Below are 13,041 nucleotides of genomic sequence, written 5' to 3' on the forward strand. Positions count from 1 at the left end.
GTGTTTTTACTGCATTCTGGATAGAACCTCTGTCTTCTGGACAAGAAAACCATTCCCCATTTAGAGAAACGCTCGACCTGTGAAAAGAAAGATCATTCCAATCCATTCCAATTTCTAAGTGATTCTAAAGAAGGAATGGAAAGTACCTGAGTGGGTCCTCACCAGTGTGCACATTAGATTAGAGTAGAATAGACTATTCGTAACATGACATTTACACTACCAAACTCTTAGATTAGAATAAACACTGTCTGTAAAGGCTATCAAAGTAATTGGTTATTATGATTTTGGCTACGATTACATTAGCGGGAGTGTTTATTTTTGATGTGAAGTATCAATAGATACATTGCAACGCTTAGGCCTATTTAAATAACAGAGCACACCAAACATTAGGAACACCTTCCTAATATAGCTTTCACCTGGATTCACCTGGTCAGTCTATATCATGGCAAGAGTGTTCTTAATATTTTGTAGACTCAGTGAATGTTACCTTATCATCAGGTCAAGCCCTGCAAGACGACCTTTCCTTTTCAATTTCTCACAATAGGTTTTATCTAAGAAAGGAGATTAGAGAGTGAAAAAGAAAGAGAGAGAGAAATGGATCAGGAGAGAGAGAGAGAGAGAGTAGTGAGAAAGCACATTTTTGATCAATGCCTACAGTGTGTTTCATTCATCCAGCTGGCATGTGAGAGCTGCGAGCAGACATTCACGGCAGATCGATTCAGCACTGGGGGGCACAAGCATAGGATTTTGAGGTTAAACTTTGCACGCACAGTCACTCAAAAGAACAAAGTCAAACTGACACATACACTCACCTATCATTTATACCACTTTCACAGACACACCTGCATTCCCTCCTTCCCTCAGTCTCCAGGACAGTCATCCCCAGTGAGTCTGTACATGTCTGTTACCGCCAGGTCTGGCTTTCTGCTAACGGTGCACAAACACACACTGTTGCTCCAGAGGGGTGTGTTGGGGCCTGGCCACTCCCGGCCCTCACGACACAAAGACAGTAGCGCTGCCAGAAAGCAACACACAGCAGCTCCACAGAAAAGGAGAAAAACAGACAGAGCAGGCCAGGGAAAGAGGGGGGCAGAGAGGAGAGGGGTGGGGGTGAATTCACTGAGGAGGCTGTGGAGTCTGAGCACTCTGCCTGCAGGGACATTGGTGAGTCTGTGCCCAGATGTGAGGGAGGGGATGGATGGATGAATGAATGAATGGATGGATGGATGGAGGGATGGATGGATGGATGGACACAGAAGTGACAGTAAGATCCAGTGTGTCTGAATCCCTGCCAATCCCTCCAGTCATTCTCATGGTGCTGCTCTACTGCCTCTACAACAAATCTGTTATGTTTCCAGGACATTTCATTTCCCACCCGCTGCTGACTCTGGCACACACCCCCTTAGGGCCTTCTCACATATTATAGTGTTGGACACACACTCTTAGTACACACCACGCACGCACACATACACACGCACACACACAGTGAGTCAGTGGAACAGAAGGCAGCAGCAACACATACTCTGTCGTCCTCTATCTTCCAGAGATATGCTAATTAGCAGTGACACAGTCGACCAGTGATAAGGAAGTACTATAAAAACAGTGCCTCATGTCTTAGGAAGTGAATGTCATCCGTTACGCTCTCAACCAGCCCTTTCTGCATTGTACTCGATGTGGAGTCCCTGTGGTTTGATAGCATTTCTCTCCTCCCCCTCTCTCTCTCTCTCCCTTTCCCTCTCTCTCGCACTCTCTCTTTCTCTCTCTCTCTTTGCCATGATTCATGCTGTAGTGAAACAGAACTGCTAGGAGACCGGGAGGACATTCACAGATAAACTATGAACATACTCCTTACACAATAAGAACATTCAGACCTGCATTCAGAGAGGAACTGCACTCTCCAAGATGGTGCCTCGTCCACTGTTGGCCAAGTGGAGAGTCTGTGATTAGTATGTGCTTACCTCATTGGTTAGACATCTAATGATGCAGTTACTGACATGAGATTGTCCAGTTAGCATAGACGGCTTACCACGACCAAACCCGGACAATGCTGGGCCAATTGCGCCGACCTACGGGACTCCCAGTTGTGATACAGCCTGGATTCGAACCAGGGTGTCTGTAGTGACGCCTCTAGCACTGAGATGCAGTGCCTTAGACCGCTGAGCGCATTATCTCACAAGCTGAAAAGCGTTACCTCAAAACTAGGCCAAGGAAAAATAGCACATAAGATGAAGAGCTTGCCAAGGGCCAGAGTGACACTAAAGTGTTACAGGGATGAAATAATCAGCAAGAGAAAAGGGGGTGAGGGAGTGAGTGGGTTAGGGAGGGAGGGAAGGAGGGAGGGACGGAGGGAGGGCAAGAAAGAGAGCATGTAACTGTGAGGGGAGGAGCAGGGTCAAGGGGGAGATTGGGAGCGAGAGATAAGCAAAGGTTGGTGGGCGTCTGGTGGCTCCAAGGTCACAGAGGTCAGCCAGAGCGGAGGAAAGGTGGAACGTCATGACTCATTGCTATGTGGGAAAGAAGGAGGGAGAGAGAGAGGAAATAGTTTCAGGTCTGTTTGGGATAATTGAAGTGCATCCCTCAGCTGTAGTTGCTTGTGGAGTGTGGGAGTGTAGTGAGAGAGGGAGAAAGAGAGAGAGGGAGAAAGAGAGAAAGGAGGAAGGAAGGAGAAAGGGAGCGAAAGAGAGAGAAAGCGAGAGAAAGAAAGAGAGACAGAGGGAGGGTTCAGTGCCTGGGCAGGTCTGGTTCCCATTAGACAAGAGGCCCAGAGGGTGGGTTTGTTTGTACAGGCAGAACGTCCCATAGGAGCAGGGGAGGCAGAGGAAGGCTGATGATGTCACTCCGCCCTATTGGGCCCCTACAGAGGGAATATCAACTGCTCTGGTTCACTCTTTCACCCTCTCACCCCTCCAATCCCCTCATCCCTCCACCCCACCCACCCATTTGGAAAGAATTGAAACAAACGGCTAACTTCTAAACTGTTTACGGATGTTCTCTGTTTGTGTGTTATTCATGAGAGTTGAACTGAGAGTTCCTGTCATGACTCCTCTTCTCCTTGGCCTGGCCCAGAACAGAGGACAATCTGCTGCTGCCCTTTGACGGATGTGTCATTCACCTGTGAACGAACCAACCTAGCCCTGCAGATGAATCAGCCTACTGCCTCACTGCTGCCTAATGGGCATGTGCAGACAGGTCTATCACTCACAAGGCCCATGGGCTGGGTTGTATCAGGACCAGTTACACACACACACACATACTCCTTTTACACATTATAATTACAGGCCAATTAATTACTGATGTGTCTTTCCATCATGTCATGAATCATGACAAATGCCTCTTATGTCACCCATTAAATGTGTTTTGGTGCTATTATTGACAGCTGTTATATTGCATGCTATCCCCAGGTCATTCGTTATCTCCGCTGACCACCATCTCCATAGCTTGTGTTATTTTCACCATGACAACAATGATTTCCTTGGTGTTTATGGCCTAACTGTTTCTCTCTTTTCCCTCCTGGTATATGGCTGTTAGAGATAGCAACAGCCTCAGGCGCAGAGGGATGAATGGAAGGCATCACTGTTGATTGTGGCCTATAAAAGACACTATGACTAACACGCAGTAGCATTAATAGGTTAATAAGGAGTCTGATTGGAGCAGAATGACTCTGACTCAACTATGGTGCAACAGACAGACAGGACCAGAAACAGTTGTGGTCAGAGCAGAGAGAGAATAGGAAGTGAGACATCCCACTCCCTCAATTTTTCTGTTTCAATGTGAGTCAATGAACTAGGTAGACCAGACCCAGCTGCTATCGCATTGGTGTCTATGTGAGAGCCAAAGCTTAAGCTCCCGAGTGGTGCGGTCTAAGGCACTGCATCTCTGTACAAGAGGTGTCACTACAGTCTCTTGTTCGAATCCAGGCTGTATCACATCCGGCTGTGATTGGGAGTCCCATAGGGCGGTGCACAATTGGCCCAGCGTCATCTGGGTTTGGCCGGGGTAGGTCGTCATTGTAAATAAGAATTTGTTCTTAACTGACTTGCCTCGTTAAATAAAGGTTAAATCATTTTTTTGTTGTGAAGTAGACCAGTACTGACCATTTTTTCCAATGGTAAACGGCCTGAGTAAACTATCTTCATTTATCCACCATCTTTGGTTAGAGTGTCTGAATCAAAGCTGAACAGACACCTGGTTAGGTTGGGGTTAAGGAGTGGAGGGAGTGGTGATGTTTCACTCCTGGTTCCTCTGAAACAAGGACCGGCTGGGGTGTGTAGCACTGATTTATAGAGCCCGGACCAAAACTTCACTCCAACTTTTCCTGGAATTCGAGGCCTTTTGGTGGGAGAGGGAGCAGGGTGTTAAGGGGTGAGTGTGGTCCGAAGGCCAGGGAAGGAGCTATATTTCACCCATGGCCGTTAAATCAATTCTCCTCCAGATGGGTTTCAGGAGGTTGAAAGCTAATGAACAATCTCTTCCCCCTGCCTGTCTATTGCATTGAGTTACACACTTCACCCTGTCTATCCCTATAGGGTAGATATGTTTCTCAAAGATTGAACCCTACAGTTCAACTTTGTTATTTGAGCTAAGGGGTCAACACTGCACATGATTAGGTAACTATAGCATTTCCCTGGCTCAAGTAGTCAGCTGAAGACTGTAGAGGATAAGTGGACTGGTTTGTAACAGTCCAACTGATTACAATAGTTCAGACTGAACAGTATGCACATTGAGACAATGAATCAGCCACACTGTTGTTCTGTTGGCTGTGGCTGTGGATGCACATGCACGTAGAGGCAAGCATGTGTAACCTTATACGTATATAGAGTCTCTTGAGCAACTGCATATGAGTTTGTGTGTGTGTGTGTGTGTGTGTGTGTGTGTGTGTGTGTGTGTGTGTGTGTGTGTGTGTGTGTGTGTGTGCGTGTTTGTGCATGCACCTGTAGGTGTGTGTGTTAGTGTGATAATAAAAAGGACCAGAGTTTATCTCTATTACTGTACTGTTCTGCCCTTTGAACCAGTTTCTCAATGAGTCACACCAGCGGCCTAATAAGTTATTGTCAGCACCAATGCCTCCTATGCAACAGAAAGAGGACAAACCCTCTAGCAAGTTACCAACACCCACACAGACCCACAGCGTATTAGCATTATAGCATTGCTATTATAGTTTCACCATGGAGTCGTAAAACTATCAGAACCATCTCAACCAATCTGCTTCAATTTAACATGATCACTGATAGCCCTGGAAGAGGGGTTCGTGTGAGCCTTTAATTTAAGCCAGCTTTCTTTTGTGTTAGCTCGCAGCGATGTTCGTCACTTTATGGAGCATTCTTCAGGACAGTTTCACTGTTGCCAAACTCTGACTTTCAAGATAAACACTGGATGTTTTCCAGCACTACAGCTCGGTCCATGGTCACAAAACACTTCCATACCACCACAGCTTGTTAGTCTCACACACACACACACACACACACACACACACACACACACACACACACACACACACACACACACACACGCACACACACACACACACACACACACACACACACACACACACACACACACACACACACACACACGCACACACACACACACACACACACACACACACACACACACACACACACACACACACCTCCCGCTCATGTGGTAGTGTAGTAGAGATCTGAGCCTGAACAGGCTTGGTTCTAACAGGGATGTAATGTGGCCCCTGTCTCTTACATTTTCCATAGGCCACCCCTAATTCCTAGTGAGGGAAGTTCCCATAATTCCTTGGAGGGATGACTGCTCTGCTCGGCCTGCCCTCCTCACAATGAACTCTGTCCCATGTGTCAACTGCTCTCTTCTCATTAACAAACCAGTGTTCCTGGTGTGTTTGTGTTGCAGTGACTGTTCTATCTGCTGCCCTAGATTAGCTTTGACTTTTGTTTGCCATGGATTTAATGGCATGACTCACATCATACTAAATCTTTAGGAATTAACCAGTGAGTCTATCTGGCAGGCCTGGAGGCTGAAAGTGGGTTCACAAATGAAACTACTTACAGTCTTCATCATGTAGAAACCTCAGTCACAGTCTCAGTGTATGCCAGGCAGGCAGCTGTGTTTGACACCGTGACTCCCATCATATTATTCAATAAGAAATCCAATATATGGCGGCACACTCCTTTCATCTGTCATCATCTACTTAAGCTGGAAAAGAGTCGGCTCGATGTATTAATGCAATATGGCCAGAGTCAGGTTTCCTCATCAATGTTGTGAGATTGTGAGACGGCCAGAGTGTTAGTTTTGATTATAAACTGGGTTGTTTAAGCCCTGAATGCTGATTGTCTGACAGCCGTGGTATATCAGACAGTATATGACGGGTACGACAAAACATTTTTTACTGCTGGTTGATGCTTATTTATAAAACCCTCTTAGGCCTCACTCCCCCCTACTTGAGATACCTACTGCAGCCCTCATCCACCACATACAACACCCGTTCTGCCAGTCACATTCTGTTAAAGGTCTCCAAAGCACACACATCCCTGGGTCGCTCCTCTTTTCAGTTCGCTGCAGCTAGCGACTGGAACGAGCTGCAACATGATGTATTGTGTGATGTATTGTTGTCTCTACCTTCTTGCCCTTTGTGCTGTTGTCTGTGCCCAATAATGTTTGTACCATGTTTTGTGCTGCTACCATGTTGTGTTGCTACCATGTTGTTGTTATGTTGTGTTGCTACCATGCTGTGTTGTCATGTGTTGCTGCCTTGCTATGTTGTTGTCTTAGGTCTATCTTTATGTAGTGTTGTGTTGTCTCTCTTGTCCATTAAAATAACATCAAACTGATCAGAAATACAGTGACAAAGACATTGTTAATGTTGTAAATGACTATTGTAGCTGGAAACGGCTGATTTTTAATGGCATATCTACATAGGCGTGCAGAGGTCCATAATCAGCAACCACCACTCCTGTGTTCCAATGGCACGTTGTGTTAGCTAATCCAAGTTTATCATTTTAAAAGGCTAATTGATCATTAGAAAACCCTTTTGCAATTATGTTAGTGCAACCAATGTGAAATGGCTAGCTAGTTAGCGGGGTGCGCGCTAATAGCGTTTCAATCGGTGACGTCACTCGCTCTGAGATCCCGAAGTAGTTGTTCCCCTTGCTCTGCAAGGGCCGCGGCTTTTGTGGAGCGATGGGTAACGATGCTTTGAGAGTGGCTGTTGTTGATGTGTGCAGAGGGTACCTGGTTCGAGCCCAGGTAGGGGCGAGGAAAGGGACGGAAGCTATACTGTTACATTGGCACAGCTGAGATGTGTTGTGCTGATGAAAGAAGCAATAAAACTGGCCTTCTTTAGACTAGTCAAGTATCTGGAGCATCAGCATTTGTGGGTTCGATTACAGGCTCAAAATGGCCAGAAATAAATACATTTCTTCGAAAACTCATCAGTCTATTTTTGTTCTGAGAAATTAAGGCTATTCAATGCAAGAAATTGCCAAGAAACTGAAGATCACGTACAAAGCTGTGTACTATTCCCTTCACAGAACAGCGCAAACTGGCCCTAACCAGAATAGAAAGAGGACTGGGAGGCCCCGGTGCACAACTGAGTAAGAGGACAAGTACATTACAGTGTGTAGTTTGAGAAAAAGATGTCTCACAAATCCTCAACTGGCAGCTTCATTAAATAGTACCCGCAAAACACCAGTCTCACCGTCAACAGTAAAGAGTTGACTCCAGGATGCTGGCCTTATAGGCAGAGTTGCAAAGAAAAAGCCACATCTGAGACTGGCCAATAAAAATAAAGGATTAATATAGGCAAAAGAACACAGACATTGGCCAGAGGAAGATTGGAAAAAGTGTTATTGTAACGGCTTTCTTCCTGGGAAGGAGAGGCGGACCAAAATGCAGCATGGTTATTTCTAAACATCTTTAATGAAAGATGAAAACGTGAACACTATACAAAATACGAAAACGTTCTGCTTATGACAGACGGGAGACTCTGGCGGCTCATGACAGACGGGAGACTCTGGCGGCTCATGACAGACGGGAGACTCTGGCGGCTCATGACAGACGGGAGACTCTGCTAGCGCTGGAGAGGAGGAAGGCTCTGGCACCGCTGGACAGACGAGGCGCACTGTAGGCCTGGTGCGTGGTGCCGGCACTGGTGGTACTGGGCCGAGGACACACACCGCAGGACGAGTGCGGGGAGGAGGAACAGGGATTACTGGGCTCTGGACACGCACAGGAAGCCTGGTGTGGGGAGCTGCCACCGGAGGGCTGGTGTGTGGAGGTGGCACTGGATGGACCGGACCGTGAAGGCGTACTGGAGATCTTGAGAGCAGGGCTGGCACCAACCGCCCTGGCTGGATCTTCACCCTAGCCCGGCAGATGTGGGGAGCTGAGATGTAGCGTACCGGGCTAAGCACGCGCACTGGGGACACCGTGCGTTCCACCGCATAACACGGTGCCTGACCAGTACCACGCCCGCCACGGTTAGCACTGCTAGGAGCACTGTAGCGCTGAGCTGGCACAGGACGTGCAAGGCTAGGGAGGTGCACAGGAGGCCTGGTGCGTGAGGCTGGCACAATCTTCACCAGACGACTAGCACGCACCTCAGGACAAGTATGGAGAGCTGACCCAGGTGCCATCAAATCCCCGACACGCTCCGTCGGGCGAATGCCATGCCTCATGCACCAACACAGCAACTCCCTCATAACTCTCTCCTCCAATTTCCCCATTAACTCCTTCACGGTCTCTGCTTCGCTCACCTCCAACACCGGCTCTGGTTCTGGTTTCCTCCTTGGCTCCTTACGATAAACAGGGGGAGTTGGCTCAGGTCTGACTCCTGACTCTGCCACACTCTCCCTGTGCCCCCCCCCCGCCAATACATTTTTGGGGCTGACTCTCGGGCTTCCATCCGCGCCGCCGTGCTGCCTCCTCAAACCGCCGCCTCTCCGCTTTGGCTGCCTCCAGCTCTGCCTTTGGGCGGCGATATTCCCCTGGCTGTGCCCAGGGTCCTTTCCCGTCTAGGATCTCCTCCCACGTCCAGGAGTCTTGATTCTTCTGCCGCTGTTGCTGCTGCCCGTTACCACGCTGCTTGGTCCTTGGTTGGTGGGTGATTCTGTAACGGCTTTCTTCCTGGGAAGGAGAGGCGGACCAAAATGCAGCGTGGTTATTTTTAAACATCTTTAATGAAATAAGAAAACGTGGAAAAACCGAAACAGTCCTAACTGGTGCAAAACACAGAGACAGGAACAATCACCCATAAGATACCTAAAGAATATGGCTGCCTAAATATGGTTCCCAATGAGAGACAACGATAAACACCTGCCTCTGATTGAGAACCACTCCAGGCAACCATAGACTTACCTAGAACACTCAACTGAACACAACCCCATAGACTACAAAACCCCTAGACAAAACAAGACACATAAATCACCCATGTCACACCCTGGCCTAACCAACATAATAAAGAAAACACAGAATACGAAGGTCAGGGCGTGACAGTTATGGACAGACTAATCTAAGTTTGAGGTGTTCGGATCAAAGGACGCCACCTGTCAAGCATAGTGGAGGCAATGTGATGGTCTGGGGGTGCTTTGGTGGTGCTAAAATAGGAGATTTGTACAGGGTTAAATGGATCTTGAAGGAAGGCTATCACTCCATTTTGCAACGCCATGCCGTACCCTGTGGATGGCGTTTAATTGGAGACAATTTCTTCCTACAACAGGAAGCATTCTGCCAAATGCGGTAGCGGGGAGCTGGGGTCCGGCGGCAGTCCGCTTGTCGACGATACCTGAAGTTGGTCTTGAGAATAGCCGCCCTGGCTCTTCTCCAGGTACGTCGACAGAGGCGGACAAACATCTGGGCCGAGGGTACGCTGACCTCTTGCTCAGCGAAGAGTGGAGGCTGATAACCCCATGGAGCACTCGAAAGGGGAGGGTCCCGTAGTAGAACTGGGAAGAGTGTTCCGGGCATACTCCACATAGACCACTTGACCACTCCAGTTAGTGGGGTTGGTTGAGACCAGGCACCTTAAGGTGGTCTCCAGGTCTTGGTTGGCTCGCTCCGACTGACCATTAGTTTGGGGATATAATCCGAATGACAGGCTGGTCGATGACCCAATAAGGGTGCAGAATGTCTTCCAGAACTGAGACGAGAACCCCGAGTGGAGACCACCATAAGCTGGGCCGTCTCCTTGGCAGAAGATAGTTTGGGGAGAGGGATGAAATGGGCGGCCTTGGAGAACCGGTCGACTACCATCAGAATGACAGTGTTGCCATCAGACGGAGGGAGCCCAGTGACAAAGTCCAGAGACTGGGACGATGAAGAACCAGTAGTGGCTGCAGGAGGCCAGAAGGAGCTTGCCGTGGAGTCTTGTTTTGAACACAGACAGTGCAAGCGGCGACGAAGGCAGAGACGTCAGAGACCATTGTCGGCCACCAGAAACATTGTCGAAGGAAGGCTAGTGTACGAAGGGACCCTGGATGACAGGTCAGCCTGGAGGAATGAGCCCATTCCAGGACCGGACTGGGTTAGGTTCCCCTTCAGGTCCAGGCTGGGAGCGTTGACCCTCGCGAACCAGGTTCTCAATATCCCAATCCACAGTGGCAGCAAGGCATGAGGTAGGGAGAATGGTTTCAGAGGTTGAGGGTGTGGCAGAGGAACTGTATAGGCGGAAGAGCATCAGGCTTCACATTTGTAGACCCTGGACGGTAGGAAATTGTAAAGTTGAATCAGGTAAACAGGAGGGCCCACCGGGCCTGCCTTGAAGCACATGGCTGAATGGAGATATTCCACATTTTATGGTCGGTCCAGACCAGGAATGGCTGTTCTGCTCCTTCCAGCCAGTGCCTCCACTCCTCCAACACCATCTTCACTGCCAGGAGTTCTCAGCTGTCAACATCATCGTTCCCTTCAGCAGGATTGAGACGATGGGACAGGAAAGCACAGGGATGAAGTTTCTGGTCCTGGGCAGATCGCTGGGACAGGATTGCCCCACTACAACATCCGAAGCATCCACTTCCACCACAAATTGACGTGAGTGGTCCGGATGGATGAGGATGGGTGCTGTTGTGAACCGATGCTTCAGGTCCACAAAGGCTTTGTCAACAGCTGAAGACCACTTGTATGGTACCTTGGGGGAGGTGAGTGCCGAGAGGGGGCCCACCAGGGTACTGTAATCCTGAATGAAATGGCTGTAGAAGTTTGCAAAACCAAGAAACCGTTGCAACTGAACCCTGGATGTTGGTTGAGGCCAATCCACCACTGCGTTCACCTTTCCAGGATCCATCTGAACATTGCCCTCAGCAATGACATATCCCAGAAAGGTGATAGAAGAGCGGTGGAACTCACTCTTCTAGGCTTTGACAAACAGTTGGTTCTCCAGGAGGTGCTGAAGGACCTGTCTGACATGGAGTACATGTTCTTGGGTAGATCGGGAAAAAACAGGATGTCGTCCAAGTTTTACGAACACAAATCGGTTTAGCATGTCCCAAAGCACACCATGACCAAAGCCTAGAAGACAGCAGTGGCTTTGGGGAGTCCAAATGGCATGACCTGGTACTCATAATGTCCACTGGCTGTGTTGAAGGCTGTCTTCCACTCATCCACCTCACGTTTGCAAACCAGGTGGTAGGCATTCCGAAGGTCCAACTTGGAAAACATGGTAGCTCCCTGGAGAGGTTCAAACGCTGAGGAAAGGAGAGGTAGGGGTTAACAATTTTTAACAGTGATTTCTTTAAGTCCCCGGTAGTCAATGCATGGGCGCAGGGTCTTGTCCTTATTCTCCACAAAAGAAAACCCTGTGCCAGCAGGAGATGCAGACGGACGGACGGCCCCAGTAGCCAGAGACTATGTATTCCTCCATAGCAATGGTCTCTGGTCGGGACAGAGAGTACAACTGACCCCGAGGTGGTGTAGTGCCTGGGTGAAGATCAATGGCACAATCATAAGGACGGTGCGGGGGAAGGGATGTAGCACGTGCCTTGCTAAACACTTCCAGGAGGTCATGGTATTCCGTGGGGATAACTCACTCACCACAGATACGGAAAAAAATACTGGGTGATTGGTATTTTTCAGAGGTGGCAGACAGTCTGAGCTATCTCCCTGATTTGCACCATAATAGCCTTTAACCCATGGTCGTGGCGTGCCGTCAAGGAACTGAGCCCTTCCAAAAGGCCCTGTAACAACTCCTGATGTCTCCCAATGTTGGCTCCCTGCAGGGAGACAGCGTGGTGGAGCTGGCCCAAGTCTGCTGGGTCTATCATGGCCAGTTCGTACGATCATGACAAGGCGAGACCCAGATGCAGACACAGGAGGCAGATGGTTGGAGTCTTACAGTATTTATTAATCCAATAGGGGAAGGCAAGAGAATGGTCAGGGACAGGCAAAAGGGTCAAAACCAGTTCAGAGTCCAAAAGGTACCAAAGGGCAGGCAGAATCAAGGTCAGGGCAGGCAGAATCAAGGTCAGGGCAGGCAGAATCAAGGTCAGGGCAGGCAGAATCAAGGTCAGGGCAGGCAGAATCAAGGTCAGGGCAGGCAGAATGATCAGGCAGGCAGAATGATCAGGCAGGTGGGAAAGTAGTCCAGAGTCAGGCAGGGGTCAAAACCGGGAAGACTAGCAAAAAGAGAATAGCAAAAGGAGAACGGGAAAAACACGCTGGTTGACTTGACTAACATACAAGACGAACTGGCAAAGAGAGACAGGAAACACAGGGATAAATACACTGGGGAAAATAAGTGACACCTGGAGGGGGTGGAAACAATCACAAGAACAGGTGAGACAGATCAGGGCGTGACATTATTTATTTATTTATATTAATCCCAGGCCCCCGTCCCCGCAGGAGGCCTTTTGCCATTTGGTAGGCTGTAATTGTAAATAAGAATTTGTTCTTAACTGACTTGCCTAGTTAAATAAGTTATTGCCTAGTTCCTATTAATTTTGCAACTCACTTCATGTATGTTTTCATGGAAATCAAGGACATTTCTAAGTGACCCCAAACTTTTGAACGGTAGTGTATACAATTACATTGGTAACCAGTTTATAATAGCAATAAGGCACATCG

The sequence above is a fragment of the Oncorhynchus clarkii genome, chromosome 12, assembly GCF_045791955.1.
Source record: "Oncorhynchus clarkii lewisi isolate Uvic-CL-2024 chromosome 12, UVic_Ocla_1.0, whole genome shotgun sequence".
Classification (NCBI taxonomy): Eukaryota; Metazoa; Chordata; class Actinopteri; order Salmoniformes; family Salmonidae; genus Oncorhynchus; species Oncorhynchus clarkii.